The sequence below is a fragment of the Zonotrichia albicollis genome, chromosome 8 (assembly GCF_047830755.1).
Source record: "Zonotrichia albicollis isolate bZonAlb1 chromosome 8, bZonAlb1.hap1, whole genome shotgun sequence".
Classification (NCBI taxonomy): domain Eukaryota; kingdom Metazoa; phylum Chordata; class Aves; order Passeriformes; family Passerellidae; genus Zonotrichia; species Zonotrichia albicollis.
This window is the reverse complement of record NC_133826.1, coordinates 23,417,650-23,432,815: the sequence shown is the minus strand read 5'-3', so window position 1 is coordinate 23,432,815 and position 15,166 is coordinate 23,417,650. Positions and strand designations below refer to the sequence as shown.

General features: G+C 39.8%; 1 protein-coding gene across 1 annotated transcript in view; it reads left to right on the top strand.

The window, feature by feature from the left end:
- The window catches only part of CDC73 (cell division cycle 73), a 102,948-nt gene that overhangs the window by 62,884 nt on the left and 24,898 nt on the right, over positions 1-15,166 (top strand). The window lies entirely within an intron of this gene.

Here is a 15,166-nt window from a genome sequence, read left to right as displayed (position 1 = left end):
TGGGAGTACAAATGGTCTGTGCCTTCACGCCAAAGAAAAGACAGAAGTGCCTTTCTTTGCTCATGTTTCCTTTACACATTCTTACTCTTTAAAAGCTACTTTTTGTTATCTGAGGTTATTCAGTTGGGCTGATCAACACTGATTTATAAGCATATGCTGTTAAGCTGCCTCTCTGCTGTTAATAGCTTTCTGCTGTGGTCTGGCATTGCAAAGTCAGGGGCACTTCATTTCAATTATTGATGAACCTAAAATGTCTTTTGTCTGTTACAGACATACCTATGTCATAAAATTTATCTTTTTGGTCCTGAGGAAACCTGTGTTACTTTCATTTCTCTCCTTTCAGTGACTGACCCTTCTGTGCTGAAGCATCTTATTATATTTACTATATAAATAAAATACCATAATACCTGAGAAAACAGAGACCTAGCAGCATACATACCCAGGTATTTATTAGTCACTGTGTTTGCCCACTCTGTTTTGAAAAGCTAATGACTGGCTCTTTAGACCATTTTTTTTACAAGGAGTAAAGAAACTGTGACTTATCTGGTGTGTCTGATTCGTAGTGGTGGGGGTGGGCATGTCCCTTACTGGGAGATACGGCTTCCCCAGGCAGTCAGTGTGTTTTATTATTCTAGATGCATAATATGATAGTTTACTAGAAACATAATCAGATTTAGATCTTCCTAAATAAATAATCTGTGTACACTAACTTTCTCTATTAATTTAGTCTTGCTTGTAATGCATGAGTTTCTGAACCTCATAAACATTTCCACAAATCCTTTGATCCTATCTGAGGACATTTTAGGATCATGAGCATATTTCCTAAATAGTAATTATAAATTTTAAGTGTGTATCAGTAAAGACTTTCTATCTCCTCCAGTCTAAACAAATCCGTGTTTAAAAAGTGGAGGGGAGGGGTCAGTGTGGAGGTAGAGCATGAGAAGAGGGCTGTGTCCAGCACCACTTACTGATTTGGGACCTAGATGAATAATTGAGAATCAGTGCATTGAGATGTTCCATATGTGCCCAGGTGATTGCATTTCCCACCTAGACACACCAAGCTTTCTGCTGCCCTGTGTAATATCCAGAATTTGGTGTAGTCTGTTGCTGGAGCACACAAACATGGGAGAGCATGGCCAGGAGTCCTCCCAGTTTGCTGCACTCTGGGCTATGGGTAGGAAACCAGGTGGGTTGTCCATGTGGTTAGTGCATCCAGGCAGAAGGCAGGAATGCTTTTGTCAAACACAAACATGTAAATCTGCCTCTGAGTTTGCAATTTTCAGACAAGACTAATTTCCCTTGTATTTGGAAATGAGTTCAGATCTCAACAGAATGGTTATTAAAATCTGTGCTGTTTCTATTTAATGTATTTGCAACTGTTTCACTGTACCTGGTTCCTAAAGCTTGGGACCTATTGGAAGGGGGAGAGCTGTTTTTATTTTTCTATAAATGCTCATTAGTAAATATTAAAGGTACAAAAATCCCAAGGGCTGTTTTTCTAAAGAGAATCCTTTTTCAAGTAAATTTAGAAGGGAACAGACATCAGCTCTGGCTTTTAATTAAATGGCCATATCCCTTGTGTGTAGCTTGTAAAGTTCAGGCAGAGCTGTTGCCTGTTGGTATGTGTAAAAATTGTCATCTTGCCTTGTGAAAAAATTGAGTATTGAATTCTTAAATATTAATGACCAATTTCTTTTGTTCATTCTCTTATATTTTTTTTTTCAAATAAAGTATGAGAAGTTCTTTGCTCATCTTATAGAGAAGTAAGAAAAAACCTTTGATTTTTGTACTGCTTTTCATCTGACTGATTCAGCTTTTGAGTCAAAGTTTTGGGAACAATTTCCTTTTCTTTTATAGCACTTTGTTCTTTGCTGCTTTCCTAGGATACTGTGCATTTGTGGGTATTTCAGGAGGGCAGGTCTTGCTTTGGACTAGGAATAGGAGCTGCAGGTTTTGCTAATCTTGCTGGGCTGGAGGTTGGAATGAGCTTCACTTCAGCCCAGTCTCAGCACGAAGGGTCAGTTGACTGCTTGTTCTCCATGCAGGGAGTAGTGTGTTCTGTAATGTTACTATGGTTACATCCCAAATTAGAAGCTGCACTGTTAGTGCTTGAAAGGCTGCCACCTATTAAGGCTCCAAGGAGTAAGTGAGGATGTAGAGGCTGTGTGAGGAGCAGGCAGAGTTACTGTGACCAGGAGCTGGAGTGCTCAGCGAGTCCTGCACAGGAGGGAGAGCAGAGAGGAGGGGGCTGCTCACAATTCCCTGTGCGCCTGACCACTTGGAACTGAGCAAAATGTACCAATGCAAAACAAACTTGGGGTGGTTTGGAATGTTCTCTTCAAAAAACTTGAAAAACTCTTTGTGTCATTTTGAGAGGGTGTTAGCACAGCTTTGTCTAACTGGTTTTATAATAAAGCTATTCAGTAAAGTTCTGTCTTGACAACATTAGCAGAAATTCCTCAAACTAATTTGGATTAATTGCAGTAGTCAGGCATGTACTGCTTGGCAACTTCTGCCCCTTGAGAGTTGAAATACTTAAACCATGGGTGACTTATCACTATTTCCATATGGATTGTGCATTTTGGATACTCAATTAATACTTTGCAAATTTCATTTTATCATAGTAAAATGGAGTATTATATCAACTGTAATGTGTTGAAAACCTTTCAAGGGACAGTTCAGAATGATTAATGGCAACATTTTCAAGGTTGGTTTTTCTTGTTTTTAAGCTTTATTTTTACCTTCTGGAAATGTGTTAATACAGAGTGTCATAAATGCTTAGTTTTAATTTTCCATGTTGAGAATTATGTATATGGCCAATGGCTATTCTGCTCCTCTCTTCAGAAATAATACTTCTCCAGTAAGTTCATATAAAGTGGAGACAGGGTTGGCAAATACTTGGAATTTGCTTGGCTGCTTTGAGATCCAACATGTTTCTTAGCTTTTGCAGACATGTTTGTAAGTGAAGGAAAATAGCAATCTAGAAATGACCACAAGTGTCAGTATTGCCTGCCTTATTTTGCTTAGTAGATTTTCACCATTGCTTAGCTGGTAGTGAAACCCAGCTTTTACATTTGGTGCATTTTTTTATAAATTATCAAGATTTCTAATAACACCCAAGCCATAAACTTGATGATTTCATTAACTACTGAGTCATAACTTTAGAACCTGAATGCAACAATCCAGGTCAATCTATAGAACTAGAAAAAGTTCCCAGTTATTACAAAACATGTATCAGGTTTTATTCAATTGATTTTTATGTTTTAGTCCATAAGGAATATAAGCATACCCCCAACTTCACAGTTGTGAGAGGGGGGAAAGTCCAAATGATGTTTTCAAGTCAGAAGGGTGTTTCTTGGGAAACATTTCAGGGAGATGTTCCATAATTTTAAAGCTTGTATTTTTTTATAAAGTAAACTGATGTTCTAGGTGTCCAGCTAGAATTCATGCTGTTCTCCTATCACAGCTTCCTTAGAGGATAACAGGTATGGAGTGAATCAAAATTCACTCAAAAAGCCAAAGTACAAACTATAAAGTTTAGGTCTGCTTTGATTCTGGTTTTGTGTGTTATGCAAATGTATATGGACTACTTTCCAGATGTGTTTCTTTCCTCAATATTGTGTTGTTTGCTTTATCATATCTTTTCTTTCTTCTGTATTCTGATTTTTTGTATCTTCCCCTAGGTGTTGCATGCAATTATTGCTGATCTCAAGTGCTAAATGCAGATTTTATTCTTCCAGAGGTTGGACAACATAATTTCATTTGTGTTGTGCAGGATTTTTGGTTTTATGGTTCTCCCCTAATGAACGGACAAGCCAGTGCCAGCAGTAATGTTTTCTGCCTGTCACAAGTGTTGCTTTTGCATTCTGAGGAGAGCAGGGACTTTATGAAGCTTTGATTCAGCACAGCAGGGGAGAGGAGGCCAAGCAGCTGAAGTACCAAAATTCACAGGCAGCTTTCAGTGGGAAATGGGCTGGTGTTTCCCCCTTACCTCATGGGTTGTTTCATCCTCCTGCCTGCACTGTGTGATCAAGGTAGCCCTAGCACCCACCCCAACATGAGAATTAGAAATCAAACCTCCAGTTCTTACAGCAAGTGGGACTCTCATGAGAGAACTGGTACTAAAAATCCAATTTCAGAGCATGGAAGATAGAATGAAGGAAGATGGCATCCTGTTGGAGATAATAGGCACCAGCTTTTATGCAGAGGAAGGAAAATGTCTTGTTCCAGTTGCTGCCACCTGTCCAGGCCTTTTCTGCCCCTTTTCCCTTGGGCTATTTTCAAGCGCTTGAGGCATCCCACACTTCTCCCCCAATAACTTAGAGAGTCTTGGCTCATCAGGCTGAGTAAGGGATGCAGCCATCCTATCCTACCCAGCACTCTTCCATGCATGAGGAGCTACATAGGTTTTGGTTTGTTTTTTTCTTTTCTTTTGTGTGGGACCAATTAAGAGATTAGCAACTGTTCATCCTCTCATTAAGTCTTTTTCCCCAGGTATGTGGTTTGTACAGGAATATGGAGACATTTTGTTTGCCTCCACAATTTTTAGGACTGAAATTGGTGAGACATTTGTTTACTGAATGTTAAATAATGTGAAATTGAAGAACTGGACTTTCAGAGCTGTCAGAATTTCCTGTGACTTGGGTTGAGACCCGTACTGACTCTTTCCATCTGTCACATTTGCTCAGTAGCTTTAGTATGTTAATTCCTGCAGCTCCATCCTGGAGATATCCTCATTTGCAGCTAATTCTGGGGGACATGAAAGGTTTACAGCAGAAATAACAGAGATTTAGCAAGTGCCTTAAATGCCTGAATCCTTTCCTTCAAGCAGAGATGCTTAAGCTAGGAAAACCAATAAAATCTGTGGAAAAAAATCCTTTCTCCAGGGACTCAAGAGGTCCTATTCGTGTAATAAATTTCAGCAATATTTGTTCATAGCCAACAGGAAACCTGGATCATAAAATGGAGAATAAATCCCCTTTTAAGAGAAATTCCCTACTGCTCTTTTTTTGGACATGTTGGAGAGACTGAAATTTCTCCAAACACTGTGCACATCACCCAGATCTCACTGAGCTGCTTCAGCCTGGCCAGTTGGGGACGTGTCCCAGCTACTCCCCATTTTACTGAATGTTGTTCTATCTTCATGTTTCCCTCAATTTCATGTAGTTCCCAATCAGTGGAGATTAAGCTGCAGACTTTCCACTTCTAAAATTCACATTAAACTTAAATGATACCATTCCTTGAGTGGCTTCCAAGGAAGAGGAAGCTCTGCTATGGAAATAACGGATTTTGCCTGAATAACTGTGTTCATAATTCCTTCTGTAATCTGTGTAAGACTCTAGATTAATTTCATGAGCCTGAGGATTTTTTTTTTCACATAAATTACTGATGTAGAGTCAGTAACCAGGACTCGTAGTCCTCAAATACTTGATTTAGAGGAAATCCACAGGGTCTGGTTTGTATAATGTAGATTGACAGAGAATATTGATTGAGAACTAGAGAATTTTTATTATTTAATGCTATCTTAAGCTATATTTCAAACTGAAATTCCAGGTGGTTTATTTTCTGTAATTTAGTGGCTTCTAACAGAAGAAGAAATCAGAGACAGCTCTCTTGCATCTTGTCCACCTTGAGATGTAATATTAAGAATAATCAATACATTCTGTAGGGAGGTGTGTCTGTAAAAGAAAAAATACTGGTTGTATTTAATATAATAATGCTGAATTAATAAAATTTGGCCTCAAATTCAAGATGATATTCTTCTGTTAGGTATATAATCTTGCAATTCATAATCAGCATCTGCAAAGAGTTCTAGTGTTGATCTGTCTTGCTAAAGTAAATTCATAGAGAGCATTTGTCATCTGAAAAAACCCACCCTGCTTCTCAGAAACATACAGAAACCTGTCATCCTCTTAAAAACCCCACAAAATCTCATGACCTTGGATGATGCTTATTGTAGACTCTTTGAAGTCTTTTCCTCTTGAGAATTTGTGTAATCAAACATTGAGACGTCTACAAATGCTTTTTCTCTAAGTTTTGGTTAATGTATACTTGTTTTATCAATGTGCAAGTATTATGGTTTACATTGCATATCAAAAGATTGAACTGTGGATGAGACTAAATCTGACCCACATTTTCCTGATTTTTTTTTTTTCTTTTTTCCCCCTCACACCTTTGGATCTCCATGTTAGGTTTTGCCATGGTGTTCCTTATTTTGCCAAATATCAAAAGCCCTTCTGTTGTATTTCTAGGTAACAAGCAAAGTAATAAATAGAATAAAAATACCTTCTTTATTTAATAAGGCCTGGATACAGTACAGAAAGGGAATCCCTTTGTTTGAGAATCTAGGTCACTTCATAAGGAAAATGTTTCCCTACTATGAAAAATTTACATTTGCCATTTTCTTTGTTTTTTCTTTTTCTATTTTTCCTTTCGATGTGCCACAATCTGTACTCTTGTGCTGTGTTTGCCTAATGACAAGAGGTTGTTTATTCCATGTAATGAAATGTCACTTCTCTGAGGTGCATGGGAGGAAGGGAGTGAGCAAGGAGATATGTCAGTAAAGTGGGAAATGCTGGGTGCAGCAGGAAAGGTTAGAGCAGCTCTGTGGAATCCCTGCTCTCCTCTCCCTGGCAGGTTGGTTGGGACCAGAGCCAGAGTAAAATTGGCTGTGTGTATGCCCAGGGTGATGCACACCACCTCCTGAGCCTTGTGCAATGTCCTCCATGTGGGAATGGAGGCAGCAGGCTGCTCAGGGCAGGCTGGGGCAGCCCTGGGTGCCCTGTGGCTGATGGCTCGGTGCAGAATTTCCTGCTCTTCTCAGAGCAGGGCTGAGGCACTGGGAGATGGCTGCAGGAGCTGCAGCAGCTTCTGCTGGGTGCCAGGGCTGTGGCCTGGGAAGGAGGTGAGCAGTGCTTTGAGAAGCTGCCTGAGCTAAGGAAAGAGTGAAACCTGAGGCATCTCCATCTTCTCCAGTGGAAAATGTGCTGCCTGGAAATACCTGATCCCACTGATTGGGATCTGAGGCTGATAGTAACTTGGGGTTTTTCTTAGAACAGCTTTCAGAGTGCTAGTGCCTTCAGATGTTTCTTCCAACTAAGCGCTAGTCAGTGACACAAATGTCTGTTGGAGAGGAGATAAGGATTTTTCCTCTTCCTCCAGAATAGGCACACATTCATTCCCCCAAGAATATGCCAATGCAGAACCTGCAAAATAAGGAAGAAATATGTAGTCTGGCATTAACTCTGGATTAGTTGCTTTTTCTTACATTTTCCAAATGTCTTTTTGGAAGCACAGGAATAAATAGAAAAGTGTGAGGTCTCTGGTCTGTATACAAATTACCAGCCTGTTGAGCTACATGTAAAATTACTCTGCCGCCCTTGCTCAAGAAGGTGATGCTGCTGTTTTGTTTTGGTGCTTTTCTCGTAAAAGTAGAGCATGACCTGACTAAGGCAAGGAAGTTATTGGATGAGTCTCTATGAAATTGAATCTGTTTGTGACTGGTAAAGCCATCCTAAGCACGTACAGAAAGTTCCAGGGTGTCATAACAGGGGAATCTTGTTACGCTTTGTGTTGGTTTTTTTTTCTCTCATTGAAATCTTGGCATTGAAAGCCTAACTGTATTCCAAAACATTGTCTCCTCTTAGTGGTTTACTCATTTTTATTTCCTGCCACTTTAGTGTTCAGTTTTCTGGACTGTTACTTTGCAACACATTGCTGTAGGAAAAAAAAGAACTTATTTATTTTTTTATGACTGACATTAGACTTTGCGAAGGTGAAACAGCTATTTGGAGTGCCAGGACAGATGCGAGGGCTGAAGGAGAGCTGAGGAGGTCTTGCTGCTTGTGGCAGATTTCCTTCAGATAAACTGTGAAATCCCCAGGATCATCGTGGATGACTGATGGTTGCTAACATGTGAGGAACAGGAATAATGGTTGTAGTGAGCCTCACCTGTGAAAGGGCTGACTGGCAGTCTGTCATCTCCTGTGGCTGTTCACAGTGGGAGGTTCCTAAAGATGAATTTGTGTGTATATGGGTACAGAGTGAGAGGGCACAGCCGTTTGAAAACTTTCAGAACCTGTTTGGTGATGCATTTTGGAGTCTGCTCGTTTGTCAGGGGTTATTTTTTTGCAGCAATGGATGAAGCCTGTATATAATTTACAGTGTAATGGGAAGACCCTAAAATCTGTTGGTTTTGTAGGGCTGTTATCCTCATCTTTGAATAGGCTGGCCCCCACTATATGGGATTGTGCCAGTTGACCTTTATTTAAGAGGATGCATTTATGCACTACCAAAAATACAGCCGAGAACAGTCTGTGATAAACCAGTTCTCCTAATGCAATGCTAGGAGCTTGGAGATAGTCTATCTCGTGTATGGATTGTGTTTAAAATGAAAAAATTAAAGTTGAATGCTGTCATCTTAGTGCTTTGAGAAGGGCTTAATTTAATCTTCTATACTAAAGAAAGAAGAATAATGGGGAATTTAGATATAATGCCAAAGGAAGCTGAAAGTAGAGGCAGAAGGCCAAATGGAAAAATTCCTCTTTTGTGATACAGCCAGAAGCCTTCCTGTATTTTAACTTAATGCATGATTTATTGCCACTACAGTTAGTTTTTGATATGAGCATGTAACATCATCAGCTTTTGTGTGCTCCAGCAGGGTGGTATGAGTGATGTGTTTCTTCAGGTTACCAATACCAGCAGCCATTTGCACAATCTCTTTGGTGTATGGTGTTACAGCAATAATACACAGCTCCTGCTGAAGCCATGCTGGCACTAAAAACCTTGAAGGCACTTCTTGAAACATCTGTGTTTCTCAAGAAGCACACAAGTAGGAAGCTTTGTTGCTGTGATGCAAATACAGTATATATTATTCTATTGTTTGTCCTCAATATGTGAGTCTGTGGTGTGTGACTGGGATGCTTCTCAGTCCTAGGTGCCTTTGTTAGGTGATGATTAATATTGTGATGGTGTTGTTTGGTCCCCCTGTGTGATTTCTTTTGGAAGGAAATCAGCCATGTCCATAGGCTGTATTGCTTTTGGCAAAGAGCCAGGCTTTAAGGACATGCTGAAATGGAGACAACTGAAACTTTAATGTACGTTGTCTGTTTGTTCTCTGGGTATAAACCAGAAGGCTTTAATTTGTTGTTGTGCTTGGGGGATTATTAAGTTGGGTTTTGTTTTCTTTAATTTTGGAATCTATAGGATAAGTATAAAGGCTTAATTGAAAAAATACAGAATTTTGGGTTCAGGTGGCTGCCTGGCTTTCTGCTGACATGTACAGTAGTGTGATTTTGTGCTCTGTAGTAATGATACCTGCAAAATACTTTAGTGTTTTCATCTGCTTACATCTGTACCCAGGGAGGGAAACTCCAGGCCTTTTGTAGTTTCCCAGTTGCACTCAGTAGAAATTTCTTGAAGGGGGAATAGTAAATGTTGGTCTAATTTGAGTGCTCCTTCCTAATTGTAAATAAAAGAATATTTTAATTAAAACAGACTTCTGGAATGAGAGTTTTGCAATGAAAAGTATGTGTTGGAATGGATCTCCCTGGGAAAGCTGGAGGCAGAGCTGCAGGACAGGGTGATAAATGGCACATAACAGCACCAGACCCTTTGCATTTTTATGGAGGGGTATTTGATTATGATGCTGCATATGAAACTTGGGCATCCTGCAGCCAAAGCAAAGGTACTCTAGCAGGCAGTTTTTGTCAGAGCTGCTGTGACTGTGAGAGGAATGCTATTACTGCAAATTTTGGAAATGCTGACTTCAGAATATTGTACTGGGAAAAATAGGTTAATGATGTTGACTCTAGGTGGGAGAAGCCATTTGAGGACACTGAAGAGCACAAGTTTTTTTTTCAGTGATGTTTTATTGTATTAAATATCTAAGCTTACCTATGGGAAGCTGCAGGTAAGTAACTCCTAAAGTGTAATATTAATATTGAGGAACAATTCATACACTGCTTAGGAACTTTCTAGGTTTGAAGTTTATGTTTGAATCCCAGATTGCTTCTGTGCCCTGTCTTAAAATGTAGGAAAATGATTCCAAGGGTGTATTTATATTGTTGAAATTGGAATATAAACATTTAAATCCAACAATAGATGTGTTGTGTTGGCATCTTTTGTTTTACTTGATGCAAATGTGTAAAGTCATGGGGCAGAAAGAAACATTGCAATCAAATGTCAGCTGTTGTCATAATATGTAATGTATATAGTGTGTAGTGTATGTAGTATAGGAGTTCTCAAAATAAGACTTTTTCATGGGCACCTTATAGCAAGCGTGGCCATTGGAAATGTAAAGTATTCTGTTCACAACAGCTGCTGTCTCTGATTTAGTATTTTTAGTGAAATAAAAGTTCATTCACAACATGACCAGTAACTTCCTGTTTGGGGGCAGATTTTCCAGCTACTTGTGATAAAATCTGAGCATTGCTTAGTTTCTGTGAACACATTATCAGCCTGTTGGCAAGGACTACTCTGGGCCCTCAGTTTGGGAAGGATGTGGAGATGCTCAAGGGGGCAACAAGGCTGGTGAGGGGCTGGGAACACAAACCCTGTGAGGAACCACTGAGGGAGCTGGGGGTGTTCAGCCTGGAGAAAAGGAGGCTCAGGGGTGACCTTATCACTCCCTACAGCTCCCTGAAAGGTGCCTGCAGTCAGGTGGGGTTGGGCTCTTTCTCCAGGCAGCACTGACAGAACCACAGGACGCAGTCTCAAGCTGTGCCAAGGGAAATATAGGTTGGATGGTAGGAAAAGGTTTTTCACAGAAAGAGTCATAAAGTTCTGGAATGGCTGCCTGGGGAGGTGGTGGAGTCACCATCCCTGGATGTGTTTAAGAAAAGCCTGGATGTGGCACTCAGTGCCATGGTTTAGTTGAGATGTTGGGGCATGGGTTGGACTCGATGATCTTTAAGGTCTCTTCCAACCCAGTCATTCTGTGATTCTGTGACTGTTCTGGGGCTGCCCATGGGGAAGGGAGATGGGGAGCACAGTCTGGGCTGGCAGCATGGGAGAAGGGGCACCCCCAGGTGGAGGTGGCTTTGGTGCAGAAAGCTTTGTTTGATGCTTTTGTCGCTCTTCCCCTGGATTTTAACCTTGCATGTGCTGTGAGTATGTGCAGTGATTGACCAACATTTCACAGGGGGCTGTTCCAGTTGTACAAGCTGTAAATGCAAAGCTCAAGTTCAGCATCTGAGGGAAGGGGAAATGACTAAATTGTGTTCTTGCCCAGGAGAAGTGATACCTTTTGCTGCCAAAAGCTATCACTATGATCAGGGGTGCTTAGCTACAGTTTTTTTGTGGAACAAAAAAAAAGGTCTGTTTGCCCATTGTCCTCTCAGCCCTGTCCTCCAAAAAAAACTTCTGCTTACATCCTGATTTGATTCACTCTCTATCTTCATGGTAGACAACATATTTTCTTTCTTTCAGTCTGTTGGTTTTTTTTTGTTTTTTTTTTTTTTTTTTTTAATGAGTTAAAGCAATAAAATCTGTAGAGTAAGAGCTGAATAGGATCTGGAAGGCCTGTGAATTGTAGTGTTCCTTTGGTTAATTTTAACTTTTTTTTCTCCATATGGCAACTGAAACTGAACTTGTGAACTGAGACAGCTGGGGCAGGACAAATGTTCAGAGGCAGAATTCTGGTTATCTTGTAAGCAGATTAAAATATCCAGTTTTCTCTGTCTGGGGGAATTATAGGGTGTGGATAATTGCAGCATGTTGAAGTCCAGAAATCTTAACACTTTTGTGCTGGACTAAAACTCAGAAGTTTTTGCAGAGAATTACCACTCTGTTTCTAACTTGCTTGTCTCATGTTGTAGAGATCTCTCTTGTGTCTCAGTATCTTGTCAATAGTTTTATCACCAGCAGCCAAGTCAGTGAATCTGCTCTGTCTGAACAAGACAGTTTGTTGATCCAAGGGCTTTAACCAATGTCATGCTGGGGTTTCACTACTCTGTTTGCAAATGACATAGATAATTTCTGTAATATACTTACTTTTTCCTTTTTCACCTATACCTACTGTTGTGTCACTTAACTTTGCTGTAGCCATTGAAGCAGTGGGCATCCTACAAGAATCTCGTGGGGTGTGCTTGTGTAAAAGTTACAAAGTAAAAAATACAAGAGTTAAGAAGAAAATCTGAGATAGCACAAGTTTCATGACTGGTATTACTCAGCTGACTGCCAAGGTGTGGTTTAGTATTACCAGCAGCTTATTACAGTTGCAGCAGATCTCACAATCATCACCTTTTGGGCATTTAAAAAAAAAGTACCTTTGCCTTTTCAGCTGAATTTGCATAGCAGATGAGCTGTTGCTCATTGAGGGAGCCTGGAGTACAAGGCACTCTGCAATTTGGACATTTTTTTTTGCCCTTTTTCTGGCCAGTAGCAGTTCAAAATAGCCCTTTCCATATCCAAGTGGTCACAGTCCCTTGAACGCTCACATCCACTGCTGTCATCACTCAAGCCCTCATCTCTTGGCCTGTTTGTTACAGTTTGTTATAGCTGCAGCTAAAGCTTTTGATCCTGAAAAACACATCTGAACTCAGCAGTGTTTTTTCTAGGCAGCACAAACAACTTGGAGTTCATTGCTCTGCTGTTCAGCTTTGCACATTGGCTCCTCCAGGAATTCACTTTCAGGATTTTTCCCCAGATATTTTAAGTTTTGCTGGGCCATTACTTGGAAAATTGCTTTCATCTCTCTGCCCATGATCACCCATGATAATTGTGTTTTCTTGCAACATAATGTAATATATAAGCATAGTGCTGGATTTGCTAAAGCTGGTGAGGTACAGAAGAATAATATTGAAACTTGTTTTTAGTGAATAGAAAGAGAAGATCATATCAGGATGCAGTACAACTGGGAACAACTGGTGCTGGATAATTTGTTGAACAAGCAATCATGAAATAACTCAAGGTCTTTCAATAGCTGCCCATGTATTAGAATTCTAATGCAGCATCTCCTGTGTTGTAGCAATGGGAGTCAATATAAGCAGGGGAAGGCTGGAAAGAGCCTCAGCAGTTTCTGTTGCATTGAGATGTTTGACAGCATCCCTCAAAGTTATTCAGTTACTTGAGTCTTGGTTCATTTTGGGTTTTTTTTTGGGGATAAATTTTGATACAGAAGTCAAGGGTCCTTCTGTATTCATTTGGGCACCTGCAGAGCTTTTAAAAATATTCTTCTCACACAAAGCATTTCATGAGTCTTTCCAGAAGTTGCAAAGGCACCTTTCTGAGGTCTCTTAGACCTCTGTTTATGTATTGCTTGCTCACTGGGTGCAGGTGTAAGTAGGGTCTTCCTGCTGCTCTGTACTGAGCAGCATTTTCTGTAATCTAAATGTGGCTGTTCCTTTGAATCCCATTTCCAAAGGTGAATCTGAACACAAAAACAATAGTTCTTCTCTGTGTGTTTGGAATTTGCATGCCAGTTGTGCTGATGGGCAAATGGATTGCTTGAGCCCCATATTGTGTGCTGTTTCTGATAAAACCATTTCCTGTGGGTGACCAGTGCCTGCCCTTAGAGGCAGTAGTGAAACTAGATAGTTCTGAATATGTCAAGGTCTGAGTCAGAGACTCAAACAGGAGCCAATTGCAGTAAATTCACAATTAGATAGAAATTCCAGTTCTGTTAACTGATGTATCCTGGGCTGATTGTGGCATGCAGAAAACCAGTAGGATAGAAACTTTATACCTGGATTTAGAGAAAGATGAAACAATCCCTTAATACTCAAACTGTGCTTCTCAAAACCCTCTCTGGCTGCCAAGAAATAACTGTGAGGCTGGCTTAGATAACTCACCCAAAGGGAAGGAAGCCTAAGTGAAAATACTGTTTTGGTGATAACTGTCTTTGTCTTTTCACTCAGTTCATGGAAATGAATCATTAAAATGAACATAGGAAGGTATAGACAAGCCTTTATTTTTCAAACAAACAAACAAGTCCTCTGGAGTTCTCAGGATTAAGAGTTCTTGTTTTTGATGAAAACAGCTTATCCCCAGGAAAATGGAAGTGTTTACATGTTTAATCTTCGCTACCAACATCTCTCTTCTGCTCAAAAATTGCTATTTCTATAGCAACAGTTTGAATTTATGTGGCTGATGTAAATTCAAGACAAAGTTCTTAATTTTACAGATATTCTGTACAAGGATGGAGCTCTAGCACACTTCTGAGAGGACTCTTCAGAGGGGTTGGATAGCTTAACTTTGGGGGTAATGGTTTTAAAGCATCTCAGTACTTGTGGCTTTGATTAATTCTTTTCAAAAGCTTCTCCAGTGATTTCCATTATTGTTATTATTGCAGCTTTTTTATTTGCTTTTGTCCCTAGCTGCTCACTAGTCACTACAATTTTCTTTTAGATTCAGTTGTGATTTGGTTTGTTTTCTTTGCAGAACCAGAGTATTTCCTAAGTTATCAGTAACCAGTCCAGTTAATTCAGTCATGTTTAAAGCTAGTTTATCTTGACCTGGTAACAAACAAGAAATTTCAGTGATTTTTTTAAAATTCAGTGACGCTCCTTGCCAGGTCTAACCTGAAGAGACCCATCAGTTCTGTTTATCATGTTTAACAATGTCAGGGTTTCTAAATTTGAATTATCTTGTCAGTTTTAGTTCTGTAATGGATTAATAAGGGACCAAATTTCTAAGTGAAAGTTGAATTTGCATGGTGTGGTACAACAGGTGTTAATGTTTGGGTAGTCCCAAAGCAGCAGAGTGCAACCAGCAGAGTTTTATTTGTGCCACCCTCCTCTGGTTCTCCTTTCCCCCCTTCTCCATCCCTGTAGTGCCGTGCTCATTCTGATTTCCCTCTTTTGTCAAATTTGGTATATGGACTTCAATATTTGGAAAACTATAATGAGACTTCTATTACCTTTGCAAGATTGACACTGAGTTTTGTGGCATGAAACTGGATTTCAGGATTGGAAGCCTTCTATGCCGGATAAGACATGACCTTCAGTAAAATACATTTTAATATAATACACTAAAGGTTGGACTCAATGAGCTTGAAGGTCTTTTCAAATTTAATGATTCTATGATGAGTTTTGTATTTTGAAATAAACATGTTCTATATATTTTTTATCAGTCCTCTTTGTCTTGCCACATCAGTTTTTTTGGTTGTGCAGGTATGAAAAAGTGAATCTGTGCTGGTATTTTATTTAGGTAGCTGGTATTAGAAGTC